The sequence below is a fragment of the Balaenoptera musculus genome, chromosome 11 (assembly GCF_009873245.2).
Source record: "Balaenoptera musculus isolate JJ_BM4_2016_0621 chromosome 11, mBalMus1.pri.v3, whole genome shotgun sequence".
Lineage (NCBI taxonomy): Eukaryota > Metazoa > Chordata > Mammalia > Artiodactyla > Balaenopteridae > Balaenoptera > Balaenoptera musculus.
The window spans coordinates 20743585-20763696 of record NC_045795.1 but is presented as its reverse complement, the minus strand read 5'-3'; the positions used below and the strand labels follow the sequence as shown (position 1 = coordinate 20763696).

The following is a 20112-nucleotide window of genomic DNA, read 5'->3' as shown; positions in this document are numbered from 1 at the left end:
GGTTAAAGTCATGCATTTTAAAATTCTAGTTATTATTAGAGTGTGTAGCTTATAAGAACCTTGCAGCATTTTAGAGAAGGTCTTTTGTTTTTAAGTGTGTGTGTGTACCTGAAGAATGTATCAAGTACACGGTACTCTAAGACTATATTATTATAACTTAAGCCGAAGTTTTGCCTGTACCGCCCAGCAGCCTTAACCAACTGCTGGCAGGTTGCCTCAAAGATCACCAGGTTTGTTCGTTTTCCTTCTGTTCTGTTCCCAGTTCAGGTAGCTCAACATTGCCCTGTGATTCCAGCGATTCAAATAGCTGGTGAATAGTTTCAGCTTTGCTCTCTCAAATTTTCAGGGGCTTTTCTCCAAAAGTGATCCCCAGCGCCCCACCCCTTGTTTATTCTTTCCCCCTGAGGAACCCCCGCCCCCCACCCCACAGTCGAAAGACCACTGTGACATTTTTGGCCACCAGATGGCGCGCTTCTCCTTACTACCACCCTTGTAAATGGTTTTGCCAGAGGCAAAATAAGATATAGATTTTTAAATGTACAGATTTTTAAATCTGACTTTTCAAATGTAGTTGACCTTAAGAATTGATGAACAAGGCCAGAAAAATTAAGCTAAGAAACACTGAAAGAAAATGGAGATTTATAACTACGGTTATTAAAAAAAAAATTAGCAGGCCACAGTTGCCGACTGTTAATAAATGTGTATTACTGTGAAGAATAGAATGTTTCTTGAAATTTTGGCCTGTGTGAAACAAAACCAATATAAGACAAAGGTTGCCTAATTAATTGTAACATATCCTTAATGAGGTAGGAAGCTCAGTATGAGCCAGGAAGCTTTTTGGCAGTCTGATTTGAGTATAGGATGATGTTTAAGGAGAAAGAATTTGTCAGTGTGCTTCCACCATGGTTTGGAGGTAAAATGACCAATGTGTTACAGCTTAGATGGTAATGTGTCTAGTGTGAAGAAAAACAATTAATTCAGTTACCATGGTTTAATGAAAATATTCCATGAAACAAAACATTAAAAAATTAGAAGCAGTAAAATGTCCCCAAAATAACGTGATGATTAAGTCGATTAAGTATATACATAAGATGGACAAATACATCAGGAAAACCATGCAGTACACAACACAATGAATTATGCATTTATTAAAATATATGTATCTACTAATTTTATATATTTTAATATAGCAATAATAGTGAGAGGAAATACGCAAATTTTTAATAGACTTTATTACTGGCTAATGGAATAATAGTTTCAATTTAATTCATTTTCAACTTTTCTGTAGTAAGCACAAATCCTATATACTTTTATCCACTTAACTTTGGGAACTGCAAAAAAAGAAAAGTTTAAAAAAATAGTTGAGATCTCTTTGCCCAAGTTCAATATCTACCAAACAACTTTTGAGCTGTATTGGTCTGAGGCAGCTGCCCTCCAAGACAGAAGCCTTGTTCACAGTTATGCCGCCAAATACATGTGGCAGCACAAAGTAAACACAAGTTTCCTGCGTGTATATATTAGTACTCTTTTGAATATGGTCAGACAAATTATTTTCCCAGAATCGACTAATTCCTGAGTGACCTGGTTAGATTAATTTTTTGAACATGCACAGCTGGGGATGAGAACCAGACTCTCAAGGACCCCAGGAAGATGCTGGGGTCAGCATCTTGGTGCTGACCAAGGCCACTTGGTGGCTTCTAGTTTTCCATCTTTAATATGAAAGAAGTTGCTCCAGTTTTTGGAGGGAAATGCCTCCACCCTGGTGATCCTGATTGGAGCAGGACACTGTGAGGTCCAACACAGTAACTAATTGACACCCCCACTCACAGTCCCATGAGTGATGCCAGATAGAGCTGGCCGGTGGTGGCAACAGGCGTCACATTCCAGGGTTCTTCCCTTAGGGACTTTGAAAGGAAACAGGGCTGATATTGTTTTCTGCTGCTTTTTCCCTTCATTTGGGTCGAACTCACCGAGAATATAGACAATGAGACAAGAGAAGAGCTATCTCCACAGCCATCTCCTTCCTTCCCCATTTACTCCAGGCATCTAACCATCTGAATGCAGCGCCAAAGAGCTGGATCAAAGAGCCAGATTGACTGAGTTTGAGACTTGTCTCTGTCCCTGGCAAGCTGTGAGATACTCCATTTTTTATTTCACTTTCTTCATCTTAAAAAAAAAAAGGATAATAGTACTTACATCAAAGAACTATTGAGATAATGTATGTAAGTAGGCACTCAGAACTAAGTCTGGCACCAAGGAAGAGCTTTATAAATAAGTGTCAGCCACCTTAGCATTATCGTCATCATCTTAATTATCATTTTCATTGTCAGAACAAGGAGAGGGTGTGAGCAGAGATCAAATCCTGTGCTACTTCAAGTCTGGCATTGTAAGTGCGGGTATCATTAACCTAAGGAAACCTACATGGCACCTTTGTGCAAATTAGAAAAAGACATTCCCTCCTCAACACACTTCCCACCCATTTTCGGGACGATTATCATAATGCGCACAAACATCCATGATGCCTCTTCTGGGAAAGGTGCCTCCTCGGGTTGTGCAGTGCACAACCTTCACGCTGTACAAAGGTCCAGGTCTCCCTCTGATGGAAGAGACCACGGGGCTTGGAGACAGGTGAGTTCTTGCATAACAGAGAGAGGGTTAAAAGGAAACTTGAGTGGGTCCAGGAAATGCCTGGATGTGTGTGTCAAATTCTGGTAGGGGTATTAGAGTGTATGTCCCGAGGAGAAGGTTCAAAGTTATTCTCAGATGTTTAAAGGAATCACAAGTCCCCCCAAATTTAAGGAGCCTCATTCCACCGTTAGGAGATGAGATGACATAGGTGTATGGAGTCTGAGGTGATGCAGGAAATGAAGGCAGGCTCTAGATGCAGCTTGGGATTCAGGAGAACCAGTTCTCGGGGAGAGGTCACAACTGGGGCCCTTTAACAAGCAGGAACTCAGAAACCTAGATGGGGAACGTTTTGACAGTGAACGGGGAAGGCTAAGAGCAGAGAGTTCCTGAGACAGTTCCTATTTCTTAGGTCCAGCTGTCCGGAAACATGAAGAACGCTTCAAGTGCACCCTCTCTTTCCCCACAAGGAGTCTGCAGGCTGCACTTCATTCACATTCGGCTAAGACATAGTCCCCTGCGGCTCCTCCTGTAAAGACAAGATCCAGGAAAGAAGCATCACAGACCTGCGATCCTCTTGCCTCCTCCCCTCCCCGGCCACTCATGTCAGCTCTTACCACCCCCTTCCCAAGGAACTCCTGGATTTCAGGCACCATTATCTCTCATCTGGAATTGCTGAATAGCTTCCTAACTGGTCTCCTTGTCTCCCATCTCACCTCCTAACAACTCACTCTCCATATCGAGGAGACTGGGTCCCTCCTTGCTTATTTAAGTCCTTGCATTGATCGCCGCCCCTCCAGTGCTCATAACATAACATCCCAAAGGCCCCCAGGGCTCTACAGGAGTTGGCTTCTGTCTGCCCCTCTTTCCCCTGCACCACCAATGTTCAGGGAGTAGAAATGCAGACTGAAAAGTACGTAAAGTCAAGGGTCAAATTGATAATAATTTCTCACCTCCCAGCATGCCTCACACTCTCCCACTTGCATGGTTGCTTCATCTGCACTGACTTCCCCTCGTCCTCAACCTCACCTAAAGAAATCTTACTTCTTCAAGATACAGAAGCCTTTCTTGATCCCCAGATGAACGTGGTCATCCCTTCCCTTGACACCCCAGAGCATTTGCTTCATATCTGCCTTAGGATCTTTGGGGGTCTTTAACTGCATTTGCCTGTCATGGATTTCATTCCTTACTAGACCTGGGTTCTGAGATAGCAAAGGTGACTTAACCTCAAAGCACCTGCACTACCTAAAACAGCACCTTGCAAAATAAGAGGCGTTCAAAAGATGTCTGTTGAATTAGGAGCTTTCATTCTGAGGGAAATCATTAATTCCTGCTCCCAGGGATTTGCCAGGGCTCCCAGAGAAAGAGAGATGAGAAGGCTTCTCATGGATGCCAACTCCCCTTTGCCCTCCCCCTGCTCCACTTCCTGCAGGAGGGTCAGTGTGTCCTGGGGGCAGAGATGCTAAGAGGCTTCCTCCTTCTTCCTACTCACTGGAAGCCTGCCTTCTCCTCAAGATTCTGAACAAAATTCCAATAAGGAAGAGGATGATACAGACAGCAATTCCACTGATGATTCCAGTGACCAGGGTGCCAGACAGCGAGGGCTCTAAAATAGCAAAAGCAAGGGAAAGCCCATGATCACTGCCCCATCCCAGAGCCAACCCTCCCCTCACTGCCCTGTTGACCACTCCCATCCCACCCACACCAGGTTTTCTCAGCCCCTGGCTCTCATCCATACCCCAGGTGGCAGTGAGGGGCTGATCCAGGCCTGGGTGTTCCACCTGGCAGCTGTATCTCTGCTCTTCCCCAGGGAGCACGGCCAAAGCCACCCAGCCCTGGTAGGTTCCGTCCCGTTGGGGCAAGCACGTCCTCAGGCTCAACGTCCTTGGCATCCAGTGGCTGCCTGTCCTTCAACCACCTCATGGTGATGTCCTGGGGGTAGAAGTTCAGAGCCTGACACCGTAGAGTGGTCACTGCAGAGGCCACGTTGATGAGTCACTTTCACCAAAGGAAGCGCTGAACAGGAAGGAGGGAGGATCTGGAGGGGGGATTCCTACCCACGCCAGGAAGACCAGAACTTTCACTTCACTTTCTCTACAGGTTGGAGGAAGGAGTTTCCCTGTGCGATAGAGCAAGTTGTAGGAGAGACACAACCATTTTGTGCCCTAAAACATGTTCCACGATTGGGTTCTGATGTGGTGTCACATGGAGAACAGTCACAGTCATATCAGCCTGTTCTCCGGTCCCACATGTAAATATGCATACCTGTTGCCCATGTCTTACGTTCTTTGTTAATACATTAAGTGGAATCAGATGAAATTGCCCCTATGAGGCTCAAAAGTGATTGAATATGTACTACTGGTAATTCACCTGGTCAACCCAGTAAGTATTCTTGTAAGAAGGGGCCTTGTAAGATAGGCAGCCTACGTGACTACTGCCATGTTCTGTGAACGTAACCTTTACCCTCCAAGATTCTGCTACTCTGACCGGTTGGCTCCTTGGTATTCATCTCTTGCCTTGGTATTCATGTGATAATTGGCATCTCTGAATTCCTAAAAGTTATAAATATACATAGCGGGTCTGGTTAAATCAAGAGAAAATCACAGTTACTTCTTCTTTTAGCTACGTGCATGGAAAAAAAAATGAACACCATGATCATGGCTGGATGATACATCTCAATTGTAAAGTGGAGACCTCAGAGCTGGAGACCTCAGGGTGGAAAACTCAGACCTCATTACTTTCCCAGAGAGTTACACAACCTCGACCATCTCTGAAAACCCAGCCGGGGATCCCATGCCCTGCATCCGCCTCCCCTCCCTCACGAGAGGGGCAGAGGGCGCTCCCGCCATACCTTGCTGGTCCAGGGCCCCTCTCCCCAGCTCCAGCAAGCGCCGCAGCTGCTCTGGGCAGTCCCGCTCGAGGTAGGCCCTGTTCTGCTTGGCCCGAATCTTGTTCACTTCCCACTCCAGCTTGGTGGTCCGAGCCCTGGGCTCTGCTGCTCTCCAATCCAGCGTCTCAGGGCGGAATTCAAGATGGTCCTGCCCATCGTACCCGTACTTCCAGAACCCTCTGGTGCTGTTGTCCTCTTGCACCTCACAGCCCAGGATCACCTGCAGGGTGTGGGACTCTGGCAGCACTCCCAGCTTCGTTACTGAAACCAAAGGAGCAGGCCCCTGTTTTCGCCATTACAGGGACCCAGTGACCTCAGGAATCAAACTCCTGCCCTCTTCCCTGCCCCCCGATCTCAAATAGCCAGTTCTCTCCCTCAAGATGCATCCCTGAGGCAAGGACACACTCCGCCCACCTCGGGAAGGCGAGGCGTGCTCTCCACGTACCCTTGCTTTGGTTGTGGTGTCCATGATGGTCCAGAAGTCCCACGATGAACATGTGATCCCAGCCTTTCAGGCTCTGGCTCAGCTGCAGCCACAGCTGGCTGGTGGCCCCTGCTCCAGAGCCACGGGGGCACGAGGCTCTACACGGCGACTCTCGTGATCGTAGGACACGAACAGCTGGTCGTCCACGTAGCCCAAGGCCTCAAACAGGGGCAGCCCAAGGTCTGGCTCGGAGGCACCCATGAAGAGAGGAAGCGCAGGGAGTGTGACCCTGGGAGAGGGCGACAGGCCTTCTCTGTTGGGCTGCCTGGGGAACTGGGAGGCAGACCTTCTGAATCAAACTGGCTACCAGCTGTGTCTGGTCCCACCCTGTGAAAGTGACATGCGGTGCCTGCCTTCCCTCCGCATGCCCCTCTCGTCTGCTCTCCCCTTGTGCCCATCTGCCACGTGTGCCTGCCACCCCATTGCAGGCCCCAGCCTCTGCCCCAGTAGTCACGATTACAGCAGCCTCCTTTGGACCCAACAGACTCTAGAAAATCCCAAGGTCTGTCTAGCTAGGGCAGTTGAGATCAAGAGTTAGTGCTCAGAGCCAATTAGATCCAAGTCCAGAGGAATTATTGTTGGTTTTTATCACTACTTCCATCTCTAAATGCTTTACTGTGTACAGGCAGATTTCGTTTTATTGCACTTTGCAGCTAATGTGTTTTTTACAAATTGAAGGTTTGTGGCAACCCTGAGTCAAGCAAGTCTATCAGCACCACTTTCCCAACAGCCTTTGCTCACTTCATGTCTCTGTGTCACATTTTGGTAATTCTCGCAAGATTTCCAGCTTTTTCATTATTATTATATTTGTTATGGTGATCTGTGATCAGTGATCTTTGATGTTAGTATTATAAAAAGATTTTGCCTCTCTGAAGGCTCACATGATGGTTAACGTTTCTCAGCAATAAAGTACTTTTAAATTAAGGTATGTATGTTTTTTTTTTAAGACAATGCTATTGCACACTTAATAGAATACAGTGTAGTAGACATAATTTGAATATGTACTGGGAAACCAAAAACTTCATCTGAGTAGCTTTACTGTGACATTCCCTTTATTGTGGTGGTCTGAAACCGAACCCACAATATTTCTGAGGTCTGCCTGTAAATGTTTCCTGTCAAATGCTGGAAGATGTGCTGATAAACAGCTCAGGGCAGCTTTTCAGCAACAAAACAGTTCCAAATCAAATGCAAATATAGAAAAACCCCAGTAAGCCCAAGAGGACAGATCTCTGGGCAGGTGAGAGCTTCCTTACACCTCCCCTCAATTCTAGAATGAGGGAGTTCAGGGATGTATCCACAATGCCTAGAACAGTGTCCGGCACGTAGTACATGCTTAATACATACTTGTTGGGTGACCAAATGCTGACTTCTAGATTTTTGTCTCTGGCCGTGAACTCTAGACTCTTACACTCCAACTGCCTACATGATACCACCAGTTGGATGACTCACTGGAATCTCAAACTTGAGCAAGTCCAAAACCAGGCTCTTGATTTCCCCCAAAATGCTCTTTCTTCTGCCTTCACCATCTCAGAAATGACATCACCTATCCCCCTGTTGCTCAGGCCGATAAAATAAAAATAAAAATAAAATAAAATAATAACAGAGGCACCTTCGACTTTGTCTGTCATGTGATCCTTCATAGATCCCTCAGCAACTTCCTTCAAAATAGATCCAGAATACAACCGTTTCTCACCACCACTTCCGCTCCCACCGGCCCAGTCCATCAACTCCTGCCCGTCTGCTTGCCCTGTTTTTATCGTTGCCCCCTTCACTACGCTTTCCACAGAGCAGCTGGAGCAATCTTTTCAACAGCTGTGCTCGATCACATCACTCCTGGGCTGGAATCCACACTGTAGCCTGTGAGGCCCCAGGAGACTCGCCCGCAGCTCCTCTGCTGAGCCCATTGCCTATCCTAGGCCTCCGGCTCCTGCGCTCCTGCTGCACCGGCGCCCTTGCTCTTTCTTCAACCAGGACATTCCGTCTCTTAAGGGACATCTGGCAATGTCTGGGCACATTTTCGGTTGCCACAGCTGGGGAGTGTACTAACATGCAGTGAGTAAAGGTCAGGGATGCTGCTAAACATCCTACAGCGCACACGACAGTCCCCACAACAAAAAAAATGTCAGCAGTGCCGAGGTTGCAAGTCCTTGCCAGGTCTCCCCAGCCTGTCCGGGAAGCGCTGCTCCCAGGCAGCGTCACCTCTACTTCCTTCAGGTCTCTGTTCAAACCCAGCCAGGGGGCCTCCTTGGTGGCGCAGTGGTTGAGAATCTGCCTGCCGATGCAGGGGACACGGGTTCGAGTCCTGGTCTGGGAAGATCCCACATGCCGCGGAGCAACTAGGCCCGTGAGCCACAACTACTGAGCCTGCGCGTCTGGAGCCTGTGCTCCGCAACAAGAGAGGCCGCAACAAGAGAGGCCGCAACAAGAGAGGCCGCAACAGTGAGAGGCCTGCGCACCGCGATGAAGAGTGGCCCCCACTTGCCGCAACTAGAGAAAGCCCTCACACAGAAACGAAGACCCAACACAGCCAAAAATAAATAAATAAATAAAAATTTAAAAAAACAAAAAACAAAAAACAACTCACATTATTTAAAAACAAACAAACAAACAAAAAAAAACCCAGCCAGGGAGAGTGGCCTGCCCTGATCTCTGTGCGTCCCACGCCTTCAGGGCACCCATTACCTGATGCTCTCTATCCTTTTGTGTATTGTCATCACCGTCTACTTGAATGCAAAGCACCAGAGGACTAGTCTCCCCGCTCTCTCCTGGGTCTAGAATAGCGTAACACATGGGTGGTGTTCCTTCAATACTTGTGAACAGTGAAGACTTGTGTCCAACAAATGTTATGGTTCAACCCCTAATGCCGTGTGACTTTTAGGAATCGCAGCTATGAAGCGGAGACACGGGCTCTGCCTCAAAAGCCCTGAGTAACATTGAACAAAGTCACCACCTGTGAGCAAGTCTTATCTCATTCTCGTCATCTATAAAGTGTGGATACACATACTACCTACCCTCCAAGTGTGGTTCTGAGGCTACGTGACAAAGTATAAAGCGTCCAGAGCTGTGCCAGACAACAGTAAGGGCAAACACTGCCAGCTAAGATTAGAACCAGTGATACTTCATTTAATGTCAGAAAACCAGGTTGCCTGAACTCTTTGTAACCTGGGGAAAGGATTTAACCTGAGGTCGTTAACCACTAGTAAAATCAACATATGAATAGCTCCTACCTCCCAAATGCATAGTAGAGTCAAACAAGATCACAGATCTGAAGGTGATTTAAAACTGAGGTCATTACTTACATGTTAATTACCATTCCTTTGGCATCCTTTAGTAAAGGCCGGTTAATTATACAATACTATTAACACTGCAAATCAACAAACCAGGGCTGAAAAGGAGAACTGTGAGATTCAGTTCAAAAGTTCAAAAACAGCAGATATGTTATTTTTCCAGGCAAAAGAACAATCACCAAGAGTCAGTCAGTCCCTAGGCCGACCTCTGTCAAGAACCTCCCACCCACAGCGCCAGTGGTTCTGAAATGGAAACCCGGCTGGGTCCGCCGTGTGTTCGCTCGTCCCAAAGTCTCCCAACCCTTAGAGCACCCGGGGAAGGAAACACCGAGGGGGCGCTCCGGCCGAGGTCGCCCTTGGTGAAAAGAACTTCCTGTTTGGGGATGATCGGGGGTAAAACGACACAACCACCAGTAGAAACAAGAATACCGAGATCCGAGTCCAAGGACCCCTAATCCGAGCTTGGCCTCGATGAGAAAAGGTTTATATCTAAACACGGCACAGTCGGAGGAGGGAGTGGTTGGTTCCGAGCGTGACTCCATAGCAGCAGGGACAGCGAGCGGGCCGGGGGTGGGGGTGAAGGTCTTGGGGCGAGAGGCCCCGTAACCCCATCTGCACCCCAGTGACTCACGTCCCCTCCGGGGAAAGTTGGGGGAGGGGACCGCGCACAGGGCTGAGCAGTCGTTCCGAGCTTAGCGAACTCCCAATCGCTAAGAAAAGCTAGTTTCGATTTTTCCTCCCCCCCACCGCCCGCCGCTCCCCTCTCTGGCCCGCAGCCCCCGGACTCACGCGGCGATCGCCCCTGCGTGGCCACCGTCCGCAGGAGGATCAGGAGGAGAAGCGCCGGCCGGGCTCGCGGGCCCATTTCGCCGGCTCGGACCGTCCGTCCTGGCGCTTTTCAGCCGCTTGGGTAGGGCGGGGAAACGGGGGTGGCCCAAGAAGTCACCCTGGAGCCATTGCCGAGGCTCCGGGGATCCCAGATGAAACTTCCTGGACAGTGGGAACCTTTTCCGGGGCCACTGGCGAAAAGAAATGGGTCTCCTGCACTTGAACTCTCTCTCCTGCAATCCAGAGTACCTGCTTGGGAAACACTCGGTGACGCAGCTGTCCTTCTGGTTTTTAAACCCAGAGAGGATGTTGCTGACTGGGGAAAGTATATTTCACGATTTTCTGATCTAAATATTTAAATATTGAATAACTTGAAATTTTAATTATACATTTTCAAAAATTTTAAGTTCAACTTTCCAATCCTGATGTTTTTGCATAAAAATTTTATTTTATTCTTTGATCAGAATTAGTTAAATCATAAGATTAACAGATTAGATCCTATCTATCGAAACATCTTTCACAATTTATATAGTTAAATTATATGTCACAAACTACTGCACATTGGAATCACCTGGAGAATCGTTAAACCTATTGATGCCCTGCTATAGGCCCCAGACACTCTGATTTAATTGCTGTATGGTGCCACCAGAGCAACGGGATTTTAAATACCCCTCTTCCCCCCAACACACACAACAAAGTTTGAGAACTACTGTCTGAGAAATTTCAAAAGGATATTAATATCTGATTTTCCTGAAACCTTTAAGTGCCTAATAAATATAAGTGATACCTTTTAAAGCATGTATGCAAATTTTGGCCATCTCAGAAAAAATCAGAGTTGGAAATTAAGGCCTCTTAACTGTGTGGGGATATGAAATAGGGTGGGGAAAATGTTGAATATTGCTGATGAGCACATGGGGGTTGATTGTGCAATCACTTTTTTTTCTTGGTAACAGCTTTATGGAGATATAATTCACGTACATACAATTCACCCATTTAAAGTATAAAATTCCACGGCTTTAGTATATTCATAAAGGTGAGCAACCATACCACAATCAATTTTAGAACATTTGTCATCCCATCCACAATGAAACATTTTAGTACCGTTTAGTCATCATCTCCAAATTCCACCATCCTCCCTCCCTCTCCCCTTACCCAGTCACTAAGCTGCTGCTAAAAAACATAATTCAGCAAAGTAAAATTTAAAGATTGATTGGCTTCATTGAATGATTCATGAATCAGGCAGCATAACATCTAGCAAGCAGAGGAGAGCTCCAAAGAGCTACAAAAAGGGAAAGATTTAACGGTACTATGGCCTTACTCCAGTTTCTCTGAACCTCAGTTTGCTCATCTGTGAAATGGGGATAATTTCTGATCACCAAATGATACTCTATGTGAATGACCTCTTACAGCTCTTAACAGATATGGACACCCCTAGAAGGTAATAATTACAGACCGGCAGATTAGGAATAAACTGTATGTTGTAAGTTTTGGTTTAGAGTGCCATCAGAACTAACGAGATACCATGGTATAAATGTCTCTTTCATTTGGGAAGAGTTTGGGACGATTGCAATGACTATTTTTGTCAATTGTTATCTTTCAGCTCTTCCAAGAGCCTTAGAAATTTTAAGGGAGAAAACGTCCTCGATATTTAATATCTTCTAATGAAAACTGTCATATATATTTTTTTCATTACCGATGAGAAAAACAACAAAGTCTACTCTTGCTCACTTTAGTATAATCAGAGTTTTTGTAAACTACCCTATTGTATCTCATTTCTGATGAGTATATATGTGTGCTTTAAAGGCACATAAATTATAATCAGTCTTCAAGGCAAAGTTATACTGCAAAGCCACTGAAACTCTCCGTCTCAACTTTCTCATTTGTAAAGAGGTGATAATAACAGCTACTTCATAAAATGATTTTTAGAATTAAATGAAAAAGAATAAAAATTGATAAATGAAGCCCTCAACAAGTGCCTGGCAAGTAAACAAGGCTAAACCATGTTTATTATTGGTACATATTCTAATATCATACTAATATTATCAATGACATTTTTTATCTGAGGATGCTGCTCCCTACCAGGTGATAGGTCAGTATCCTCTTACAGATTGCCTGTATTGTGGTTATCTCACTATCAAAATAATAATAATTTAAAAAGATAAAACATATGCAGTCTCTTTAGGTCTTTGGAGTTCTTATGCCTAATTTGCTACTCACATTTAAGACACAGTTGAAGTGGTTTCTGCACAAGACTGTTTCTACCCCCCGTGATTTGGTAAAATTGGCCATATCCTCCTTTAGTCTCTACTCCACACTATACTGCCAGATGTAAAACATTTCTTTCCATTCTCTTTCCATACCTTTTCCCCTTACTCTAAACTGTATGCACTTTGAGGGTAGTTATCTGTGCTTCTCCTCCTTATTAATTGCTTGAGGAGGTGAATGAATGAACCATGGGTGTCTTGTCCATTTGACAATTTATTTCTCTTTATAAAGATTATTGACTCCAAAGGTCCCAGTAGCCAGCTTGGTACTTGACTGCTCTGGGCCTTTACTCCAGTCTCACAGCTTCTCAATACTGTCACTGTCAACTGTAGGTAATAATCATTTCTTTCCATCAAAAGACTATATATGAATGAGTTTTGAAATCTTCTGGGTAATATGTCAACCCAGAGTTAATGATTGATGACTTAGCCCGGCTATGAGGAGCATCAGCTGTCCACCAAGGACAGTGTTAATTTGGAGCGCCATCTAGTGCCTATTGGTGCCAACGACATCCTACATAGTAAATGCCCTTGGGCAGGGAAGGGTAAGCCAAAACAAACCCATTTATTAAATTGTTAATTGGACTTTTACACAACCTACACTTCAGTGCAGTCTACTTCTTGGGGCTTTGTTTGGAGCGTGTGTGTTACAATGAAGGTGCTGGATTGATCTTAGGCACATTGCAAAGTCCCAAACCCTTTAAACCTTTTTATCCTTATTAGCACATAGTGTGTAATAAATTTTCTATTACTATCACCATTGTCATAATTGATATACCTTAACCAAGATAGTACCAGTGTTGTTATCTTTGCACAATAGTGTTTTCTTCTGTCATCTTCCTCCTCACTGTGGTCATTTTTACTTTAAGAAAGGAAAGAAAAATAATTTAGTATTTTAAAAGTTGCCTTTGTAAGACTATGGCTAACCTCCATGCCTGGGGAAAGTCGACTGTTTCCTCCTTTTCATGTCCACTCTGACCTTTTCCACAGCCATTATTCCATATCGTTTTCTAGGTCCCCATCCTCCAAATTCCACCATAAGGGTAGAGCCTGTCTTATTTACTTCCTTATTCCCTAAACCCAGACGGGATTATCGAAGGTGCGGATTAATTTTTTGTGGAATGAAATAATTATCCAGCGTGATATTTCTGGACTACTTAGACAACTGTCAGTCCAAGCCACTTAATTTGTTCCTGCCTTGCCTTGCCTGGCTATAGACTTGCTGAAGTCTCAGGGCTTCACAGTGGTGTCAGGATCACCATCTGTCAAATGGGAATAAAAATTTCTGTTCACCAAAAGAGACAGAAAAGTGTTAAGTTATAACTAAAGGTTAAAAATTACATAAGGGCCTGGAGAAATTGTAACATGCCAGCCGCCAAAATGAGCTTTGGTTGGTTGGGATCGCCATCTAGTGTCCGTCAGAACAGACAGCAAGATGTGTTGTAAACACCTTTGATTCTACCGGAAGGGTATGATATTCATGCAGAATTATTTGCAGGGGTGAAAACACTTTCTGCCTACAACTCATTAAACAGACTAGTAAGTAATTAATAGTTATGGGAGTATTTTAATTTTATACACTTTATAATAGAAAAACAAAGGTCTTTGACTTTAGTTCAGTTGATATTTGTGTGTGTGTGTGTGTGTGTGTGTGTTCAGGGTACATGAATTGTAATCAGTCTGCAGGGCTCTCCTAGGAGAAATCTGAATTCTCAATCTCCATTTCCTTATTGGTGAAGTGCTAATGCTTGTAATGGTAGTCATAGGATGGTGGTGAAGACAGAATGAAAATAGTGCATATAATGCCTGGCGCATAGAAAGTGTTCAGTTAACTGTTATCTTTATTAGTATTATTGACACTCTTAAACCAACAGTTACAGAATGGTGTTGTGTTTATAAGAATGTATGTATAACTTTTAAAATAATTTTTAAAATATGTATATAAAAATTTGTACTTACAACATGGCAGGTACTATTCTTAGAACTGTATAAACATTAACTCATTAATTCTCATAGCAACCTATAAAACAAGTACAACTATTGCCACTTTATAGATGAGAAAACTGAGGCATAGAGAAGATAATAAAATTATCTAATGGCAAAGTTGAGTTTGAACTCAGGCATTCCAGCTTCTGAGCCAGTCCTTTTGATAAATATACTATGCCACATCTGTATTTTTCCTGGACTATTTTATAAAATTAAGAGGAAAATATAAGTGCTACTATCATTAACCATGAAAAGTGTAAGAAATCTATGTATTAACTGAAGCATAGCTACAAATTCTTAGGTAAGCTAACATTGTAAGGATTTGGTCCCAGCCAGAAATTTTGTTTAACTTAAGGAGGTTTAGGTGAGTTCAGTAGTAAAAAATGCAGGGTGATGGGATACCTTGGTCCCTCTTCTGTATTGACAACACACGGTTCTCCCTGACAGCTATGCCTGTCTGCTGTTGGAAGTATGCACACACTTAGGATGCAGAATGCAGGGAGGAGGTGACTATGTGAATGTCATCATAATCTTTTCCTTTTGAGTTTTGGTCAAGGAGTGAGCTCCAAGAACAGCAATGCAGGGGGTAGATTCTGAGTGACAGTGTTCGTCCTTGATTATGTTCTCTCCTCTCACTCCCCAGTACACATACACACACACATATCTCCCATCTCTAATGGGCAAGCTTCTTCTCTTCTTATTAGAATCTCTTCTTGAGGTCTTCTTTGGGTTAGTTCCTAGGTCTGGTGACCTTTCAGAAGCTGCCAGGGGAAGCATACATGATTGGAAAGAGAGAACCAGCTTGTTGGTCTTGCTCTACTCTTACCCACTCCTCCAAATGAAGGAGAGGATCAACTATCTCAGGGTCACCCCAAGACAGGAGACTCCCATGGTACAAGGATGTAGTGGAAATAAACCTCAAATAAGAGGCTACTGTGTGCTCCGTCCAATCCCAGGAACTGTACGCACATTATCTAATTCAATCTTCACTATATTCCTGGGGCGAGGGAGCAGTGGGGAGTGTTACAGAGGAGGAAATGAGTGTGCTGGCTCCAAAGCTGCTGTCTTGCCTTCCGCTCTTTTGCACTAACAACTCAGCTGTGTTCCCAACCTTCAGGCAGCCTTACAAGTCTCAGATTAGCCTGGGGCTGCCAGGATTTTGAATGGGCTAGGGAATGAGGAACGTTCCTGAGTTGACCTTCTATCATTTACCTTTATAATACATAATATTATATATATAGTATTACATATTATAGATTTCATATCCAAGTCTATATATAGCGTATATAGTATATATAAAATATACATACTATGTAGAGATTTATATGTAATATATAGTAGTATGTATTTAATATTATATATTTATACTACTATATATTTTACATATAAATCTCTATATAATATATATAGTATTATGTGCTATACATTTTATGTACAAATCTATATATATAATGTAAATGAATATATAATGCTGTTTGTTATATATAATTATGAATAGATATAATTAATTTTATAGGTAGTAAACATCATATACATGTGATTATTAAATTTAATACTCAGTTTTAATTTCTAAAGTAGTAATATCTACATATATATGTAACTTACATTAACAAAACTTACCGGGGGGCTACTAATTTTTAGAAATGTGAAGGGGTCCTGAAATCTGAATTTTGAGAACCACTCTTCTAGCCTGTTCTCTGATGTCTTAATTTCCCAATTGGATTGGTAAGTACTTGAAGGCAAATGTTTAAGCAGCACATGAACATTTTTGGTTTTCATACTTTTGTTCTCTCAGTGGTTTGTGTCTTTCTAATCAGATTTATCACACTGTATGATAATTATACTTGTCTGTGTCAGTCTCAAAACGTATAATTCCTTAAGAGGAGACACTTCGCTTGGCTTATCTTTGCTTTTGTTACCTCCTGGTGTCCTTTGCTTAACAAGTGCTCAGTAAGCATATGTGAAAAGCTTATGCATGGCATAGTGATGAGCTAGGAAATAAAAAGCAATAACATGTCCTAACAAATCTACCAAAATTTGTATGCCCCTGTTTCCTCCAAAATAGTCATCGTGTAAAGCCATATATTTATTCTGATTAAGGCTATTGCCTAATATATGTTTTCATCTTATGCTTTATAATTGCCTTCATTAGCGGCCTAAACTGAGAAAGTGTAAAAATGTATATCTTCTTGCTATTGACAAATCCTTTTCTTTTGAAGGTAGGTTTCATTTTTGAAACCACTTAAAATCATTTGAAAACAAGCTTGAAAAATAAGGTGGCTATTAATGCCCTAGTTTCTTGTGTCACTTATGTGCTTCTAATAGCAGTTCCAAATGTTTTGCAATGTACTGTTCCTTTTGTAATACTCTCTATGTATTAACTGAGCTCCCACTATGTGCTTTACTACTATATTCTGTGTTGGTTTCCGCAGTGTATTTTGAGAGTGTGTCAGGGAATAAGATACAGAAACTTTAGTCTCAACCGAAAGTTTCCTTGGCGAGTCAGGAAAAAACAGGTTTTAATAACTTCCAGTTGGGGCCTATAACGAACAGACAGAACACTCTTCTGGCATGGTAGAAGGAGGAGGTGAAAGAAAAATCAGTTGTCAGCCCCTGATCCATACACCTCTCCCAACAACTCCTCTCACTCTCCTTTGAGTGTGTCTTGCTGTTTGAGTCTCTCTCTCTCTCTCTCCAGCTCCATTTAGGCTTGACATTCTGCTCTGCATCTTTAACTTTGTCCACCAGCTTTCCTGACCTGAAGAACATGAAACAAAATTAGCCAACCCATAATATTTAGGATGTGTGTAAATACAAGTATACACAATTTATTGCATGGCAACATTTAACTTTGTCCTCAGTTTATTGCTGGCTATCTTGACACCATCAATTTTGAGTGGGCAGACCACACCCTTAATCTGAATTTTCCCTGGAGCTAATTTTAGTAGGTCTTTTGTTGCTCACAGGTTTGTTCAATCTTATTTCAAAGCCTGAGACTTCATGGGACATCTACAAGATCTAAGGTGGCTTTATAGCTCATGGTCAAAAAATCTTGTATCTTCCAATTTTTTAGAATGGTTTCTAGAGATTCTGATTCAGAGTTTGTAGGACAAACTGAATAACCAAGTGTCAAAGTATAATTTTCAAAACATGACTCTCATACAAGTACTGTGTATAGTGAGCTCGTGCATGGGTCAGAGAATGATTTCAGTATTAATGACGGAGCAAGCAGAATGACAAAGTTAGGTCAAAGCAGGATACAGGAGAATGAAATATGTATTCAGTCAGGGCAAGAAAGAATGCTGGGTGGCTGAAAAATCAGATACAAAATTGTTTAATGTCCTATTAGGCAATACAATCATAACTTTTAGGGTTATCTTTTCTACCAGAAAGAATTCACTTGCATCTCTACTGAACAAAACCTTTAGTAATGTATCAATCTTCTACAAGTAAACGTATAATTTTGCGTACTCTGAGCCCAATCGAAAAGGAAATATTAAGTCATAGTGGACAGCGTGCTGTTCAGTATGACAGCTATTAGTCACGTGTGGTCATTGAGCACTTGTAATGTGGCTAGTCTGAAATTTTACAAATGTAAAATACACACCAGACTTTGAAAACTTACCATATGAAAAAAAGAATAGAAACTGTCTTATTTTTTTAAATATCGATTACATGTTGAAGTGATAGTAGTTTGGATATACAGAGTTAAGTAAAATATATTATTAAAATTAGATTCACCTATTTCTTCTTATTTTTTCATTGTGACTACTAGAAAGCTTAAAATTACGTGTATGACTCACATTCTATTTTACTGTATAGCATGGCCTTAGAGCATTAGATGAACCACAAGTGGACTTGTGGAGAATTCTCTACTACAGCTTGAAAAGACATGAAGAAATATCTTTGCTTTGTTTTTGACTTTTCTCAACACAAGTTACAGGGATCTAGAGAAGGGCTACTTGTTTTTCTGCCTTCCGGCCTCTACTATGTAGCCAGGAGGTTGAGAGCAAGAATTTGAGTGGCTGGTGGCTGGTTCTGGACTTCAGATTTGCATATAGAGAGATGTGATTTGATTGATTTAAACTGAGTGGTCATATCAGAAAACTGAATTACAGTAATCAAATTTACATGCTGCTGATTTGTAAAAAGGGACACCAATTTATAGTGAAGGGAGGTTCAGTGACCTGATAATCAAGACTCCACACAGCTCTTTTCCTGGTGGTTATGCATACTTAGCTGAGTTTCAGATGAAGAGGGGGCTCATTGCACATAGAATCAGAACAAAATGGCATGTTCTTTTTTTTTTTTTTTTTTACCAAAACATATTAGTATGATGAAGGTGCTTTAGTTGTTCATACACTTTCAATGATTTCTTACAATTCCTATGCCCAAAGTCACACTGATGGATGGCAGGTCTAAAGCGATTTTCTGTGGTTGCTAATTCATCCATCACTAATCTTATTAGGCTGTTAATTCCCAGAGGACATGACCAGTAGTAGACATAGTTTCCAAATGTTGAATGAATGTTATTCAGTGAAACCATGGGGTTATCCTTAGTCTAAAAGAAGATACCTCATTTTTCATTCATCACTGAACTTAATTTGTATAACCCCTTTTGACTATCACATCTAAGACTGACATCTTTAGTACATATTTTCATCTAGATGTAGTAGTAGTAAAGGGAGCTTTAGAATAGAATACATATGGCCGGCTTTAGAGGGGATAAGAGGTGAGCTTATCAGCAAAAAGTGGCATAATAATTTATTTGTTCTAGTACTTTTCCTCTATTTCTGTTAAAATTTTGCCATTTCATGATTTCTGTTTCAAATCTATAGTTCATCTTAAAAGTCAAAAGTGTATCTTGTTGAAGTCAGTTGCTTTATTTCCATCTGTATCTTTGGGTTCCCAGCTAGAGAGTGTCCTGTACCACGACATGTGTTAGATATTGTTACTGGAAGTAACCTAGAATTTTCATGTGCTGAAATTCATCTTTATTGCAGCATGCAAAAATAAATAAATAAATGCTTGTTTTCTCTGAAAACAGATCATCTACACGTCCCTAGCTGCCAAGTCTATTTGGGGGTTATTTGCAGGCTTAGGGGGTCTCCTTTCTTCCCTCATTATCCCTATTCTTGAGGGCCAGACCCCCTGTCTTGCACAACCCAGAGGGAAACCTGAGAGCTTTTAAAAAACAGCCCAATTTCTCGCCTTTGGAGAAGTGAGAAGAGTGCCCCGCCCCCATCTATGAAAAGAGGGATTTGATAGAGTTTCAATGTCTTCAAATCAAAGATTTAAGTCTCTAACCCCCCATCATCCAGGACCCCCCCCCCAAGGCTTACGAACCCCCTCCCATCCCGCCCTAACTGCTTTGGACTGGTCCCAGTCCACAGTTCCTGTGGGTCTGTACGCAGAATTCACAGAGGACCTGTGTTACTTCCCTTGCGAAGAAACAGAATTATGGTGAAAATTTAGGTGGAAACCATTTCGTTTTTGGCTCCAAAAGAAGGGAAGCATGTGCCCAACCACCCCTGAGAAAAAGAACTTTCAGGGGCAAAGGAGCGAACAGGTAATTTAGAAGAAAAACAGAAAGTGGTCTCCGACTGCCCAGGACTTCCCTAGGAGTTGGGGGAGTTGGGGACGACTGGACGAGTAGTCTTTGTGGTTGCGGAAAAAATAAATGGAGAGCACGAAGGCTGAGGCTTCTCGGATCCTTTCCCGACCAAACTCGGGTGATTTGGTGCTGGG

At 42.8% G+C, this 20112-nt stretch overlaps 1 protein-coding gene and 1 pseudogene across 1 annotated transcript in view; both read right to left on the bottom strand.

The window, feature by feature from the left end:
- Positions 1-20112, bottom strand: part of LOC118903232 — a 58234-nt gene that overhangs the window by 13485 nt on the left and 24637 nt on the right. The gene's annotated exons all lie outside the window — the stretch shown is intronic.
- LOC118903208 lies at positions 1216-10378 on the bottom strand (annotated as a pseudogene).